At 42.2% G+C, this 4,702-nt stretch overlaps 1 long non-coding RNA gene across 1 annotated transcript in view; it reads left to right on the top strand.

The window, feature by feature from the left end:
* The window catches only part of LOC307030554, a 54,871-nt gene extending 50,449 nt beyond the window's left edge, over positions 1 to 4,422 (top strand). Inside the window, exons 2-3 of the long non-coding RNA XR_013805688.1 lie at positions 3,027 to 3,109; positions 4,216 to 4,422. This is a non-coding gene — a long non-coding RNA (uncharacterized lncRNA). The remainder of the gene's footprint in view (positions 1 to 3,026; positions 3,110 to 4,215) is intronic.
* Positions 4,423 to 4,702: the final 280 nt, after the last annotated feature.

Below are 4,702 nucleotides of genomic sequence, written 5' to 3'. Positions count from 1 at the left end.
GCATTTCCCATAAAGGCAGAAAGAGTCATTCACACCTAATGGCGGCGTGTTAAGACACAGTGAGCGCAGCCTCCAGGGGTCCATATACCAACCAGAGTGCATTGACCAGCGTCTCATCATCCAGAAGGACACGGTGTTATGATCAAAGACAGCGGAGGGGTTGTTGGGGAGGGGGGACCAGTATCAGCTCTCATTATGGCCGTGAGACATCCATTTGAGCATTTTTAATATGTGTATCCTATTAGGCAGTTTAAGTGCTTTTTGATAATTGTGCTTTGTACTTTTACAGCACTTCAGTCTATTCCCAGTTCAATTTCCTCTTTTATCGGACGTTTGAAATATTGATCTCTGACAGATAAAAGCAAACACCATAATCTCACTCGGGTGAGTGAGTGAGCGCTCGAGCCACGGGAATACACCGGGGACAGGTCGCCCCCCCCCCCCAACCCCTCTCTCTTTTTTATTACCTTTATTCGTCAACAGAATTTGCTTACTGCTCTGGGATGTTTATGTAAAGCACCTGCACACTGATGGCTTGATATGACCATTTCTTCCAGTGCCCCCCCCCCCTTAGCTGAAATCTCCACCCCTTCCATCAACCCCCCCCCCCCCTCCTATGACATTTTGCAAAACGCAGCGCAGGGGCTCCCGAGGTGCTTCTGATGATTGCCGCTGCTTAAACTGCTGTCAGTGCTGTCAGGATAACAGTGATTTATCTCCATAGCACTTTATGGAAGTTAGTGTTTTCTGTTAACCTGAGCTCTAGATGCTGCTTGGTGCTGGATCGCAGTCACATTAACCTGAATCAATCACATCTTGATTTTTCCATAAAAGAAAACTCCTCTGTGTAAATAACACTGGAGCGATGGGCGCTTTCAATACACTAAGCCCTGCTGAGCTTTGGCTGATGCGCAGATATCATTGTTACCTGTTTCCAATATCCTCGTGCCAACGCAGGGATTTGACGCTTTGACTTGTAATTTCTTCAAATGGGGCAACTTTTAATACCAATGCTGTCAAGAAACAAAAAACAAGTTTGAAATCACCATCTTGCAGGAACAATAACGCACATTGATTGTGTATGAAGCAGCATATTCTTTGGTGTGAGCTGTTTAGACGTCAGGTCCCTCTTGAGATAATGGAAAGGGCTGTTTTGATGTTTAAAGCATTGCTAATCTCCTAAAGCCGTAGGCTACTCATCCCACTGCATATTTGCAGGCCTGTCAGTTTGATGCAAGAGGATGGTCCTCTGAGCAAACCAATTTTTTCTTTCGCCTATTTTTTCGTTTTTAGCTTTGCAGACACTATTTGAGATTTACTGCAAACATTTGACCACCGGCCTGGTGTATTGACTGCGTTTGACAAGCGTAATCCTTTTCTTCTTTCCAGTCACTTCCATTCTGCGATCAATCAGAGCATCAATGCCCTGTAGACTGCTATGAAGTGCAGACGCAGTGTTCGATCATGAGCCAGGCACCTTGTGGACTTTCACTATAATATAGTGATTGATTCATCTTCAAAGATATCTTAAGTGGTTGGCTGGGCACGGTATATAATGCCTTTTGTTGACTGCAGCCTTTTCCTTTACCCTGCTTGCAATCCTTTAAAAAAGCAACACAAGCAAACACATCAGAACTTAACCAGAGACAAATACGCTGCTTTTTGGTGTGATTCATTCCCGCTCACCCCTTGAATTTCTCTTGTGGGACCGAAGTTTGATTTAAAAAATGATAAATTCTCAAGTAGTGTACCCACACAAAACACACTTTGAATCCCTTTGGGTTTTACCATTACTTTCCTGTTTGAACATTGAAAATGTGAGCCTGAATCACAATTGAAAACTGTTCTGGATCAGTCTGGCAGTAACCCTGTACTTTAAGGGAAACTTTCAGTAGACCTATACTTTGAACCAACACAAAATAATGCCAAATAACAGACATTTAGGTTTCTGTGGAGACCAGACCCACAGGTCTACGACAGATTTTAAGTCCATTTGAGCTAGTGTGTGTTCAGGTTTGGTTTACCTATTTCAGACTAGATACTCTTGATCAACGCTGGGATCTGAAGTTTAATGCCATCTAATATAAGCTGCTCTAATAATGGTAGACTTTGCATGCACAAAAACCTATATCACACACTAGAGGAAAGGGAAAACCCCAAAAAGTGTAATCGGTGGTTTATAAAATGAATGTCATTTGAATTTAATGTGAACCTGATAACTTTCTGTTACTCTTGGATTATTTAAATGAATAAATGAACCAACGAGAGTGAACACCATAATGCTAATTCAGGCAGGAGGCGTATAGATTCACACTCAAAGTACTTCTTTGTTGAGGAACGAAAGCCGACAGAACAGTACAGCTTACAGAGAAGAGATAACATCTGATCCTTTTACAACAAACACTATATGCTCTTTTTCGTTTGTTAATAATATTTGAAGATAAGATTCTTTTAATCCTCTATCTTTAAAAATGTTTTTTATGTAACTGTAAGGGAATACAGTTTGTTGTAATCAGTTACTCCCGAGCCCTGGTGAAGGGTCACAAACCTGCTCTTCTGTCATCTAATATCAACACATTATAAAAGCTCACTGAGGAAATGAAGACAGCGTCACACAATACAGCTGTAACAGTGAGCGCTTGTTCTCTTACTGATGTGTGTGTGTGTGTGTGTGTGTGTGTGTGTGTGTGTGTGTGTGTGTGTGTGTGTGTGTGTGTGTGTGTGTGTGTGTGTGTGTGTGTGTGTGTGTGTGTGTGTGTGTGTGTGTGTGTGTGTGTGTGTGTGTGTGTGAGAGAACGGTTGCATTGCAGAAGTATTAAAGGAAGTGTAGTAATTACAGCAGAGGCAGTGTCAGTGACCTCTAGATTGCACTATCTTGTCTCCTTTGTGCCTGCCTTTGCAGCCCGCCTCATTGAGTGAAATTGTATCTTTTCACTTTGGCTCTCTTAAAAATGTGCATGGTATTGGGAGCCAGTGAGGCGTGATGGTTTTTTTTGTAATGCCTTTTCTCCACCTCCTCCCTCCAGCCTCCCCCAGCTGCCCCTCTGCTCCATCCCCACTGTCTTACTGGGAGGTATTTCATGAACAGCTGGGTCCCGGGAGAGGAGAGGTTAGTGAAAGAGGCGCGCTGCGTATAATTCAATGATTATCAGGTGTATGTGTGTGTGTGTTTATTCTCGTGTGTGTGTGGCCCTCCCCCCTCTATTGGCAGGTGTCAGGTGACGGGCAGGCCATGTCACTGGCTGTCAGCTGGCTTTCTATTGGAGCAGTCACACTGTTCACAACATTACCATAAGCTGATGAGGAGCTCTCGGGCCGGGCGCAGCAGCAGAGACACACACACACACACACACACACACACACACACACACACACACACACACACACACACACACACACACACACACACACACACACACACACACACACACACACACACACACACACACACACACACACACACACACACACACACACACACACACACTCTGATCTGCAGCTCTGATGTCACACGGGAGACTCAGACCATGTCACCTCCAAAGCACACGAGTCTGGAAAGCCTTCTTTTTTTTTTAAAGCCCCTTTCAGTCTTCTTTTCATACTAAGCGAACATTTTCCACCACAGGAAATATCTTTTATCATTTGAATATGATAACTACTTATACCAATTACAGTATCCATTCATTTCTTTAAGCAAATCCTTTCAACTCAAATATTTGCAAAATGCTATCAAAACTCAACTAGGAGATACATATTTATTATGTAGTAGTAGTATTTCATTGTGGACTCGTTTTGGAGAGCAACCTGAAACAGTTTGAAACCGCTTTTTTCACATATATATATTTCAATTGATCTAAATTCACTCCTCAAACATGTCCCACTTAGAAAGCATTTCATTATAATGGGTTTAAAGTCCATAAACACCATCATATCTACTGCAGCATGGTCTTTTTTGAGTGAACAAATGCCCTTAATGTGGCTTTCATGTGACTTGATTTCAGATTCCTCCCCTACTGACTCTCTGACCCGCAGTTTAACACAAGTTAGCCTCCAAAACGTGCACTCTAAACTCCACATGCTTCATTATCCTGAGTAAACACTGAACCAATCCTCCTACTGCCCGACTGGTAACGGGCAGATTGGTTCAGAGGGGCTTCAAAGATGGTCTCGCATTAGTGCTACCTTTAGCATGCTAATTGCTATTCTTCTCCTCAGTGGGGATCCTGTTTGAGATGGAGGCGACATGTGAACTGCTTTACTCTCAACATGCTCGGTCACAAGAGGAGAGCTGAAACCAGAACAAGAAGCCACTCCTTTCCTCCCCCTTCACCTCCTTTCTAAAACAAAATCTTATCTTATAGCAGCTATTGGTGCAGAGCTCGTTCTCATCATCGCTGTAGGCTGAGATAACCACAAACTACAAGTTATATCACAGACATGCAGTATAACATTTAAAAGAAATAATAATCCTGACTTGGTGTACAGATTTTATGTTTTAAAATAAGTTCAAGTTTCAGTCGGAATCAGTGTATTTTAATCAAGATATATTCATTGTCTTTGCCTATGACATCTAAACAAATCTAAAATCACATGAGAGAAAACAGGTGTTAGAAATGCAAAAACATTGATATAGCATGTAGGATATCAAAGCAAGATAACCACATTTTAAAAACGAGTTAGTTTGTTGAAATTCAGAAGATAA

Source organism: Notothenia rossii (genome assembly GCF_949606895.1).
Source record: "Notothenia rossii genome assembly, chromosome: 2".
NCBI classification, from domain to species: domain Eukaryota; kingdom Metazoa; phylum Chordata; class Actinopteri; order Perciformes; family Nototheniidae; genus Notothenia; species Notothenia rossii.
The sequence above is the reverse complement of the archived record's forward strand: the minus strand, read 5'-3'. Positions and strand labels throughout refer to the sequence as shown.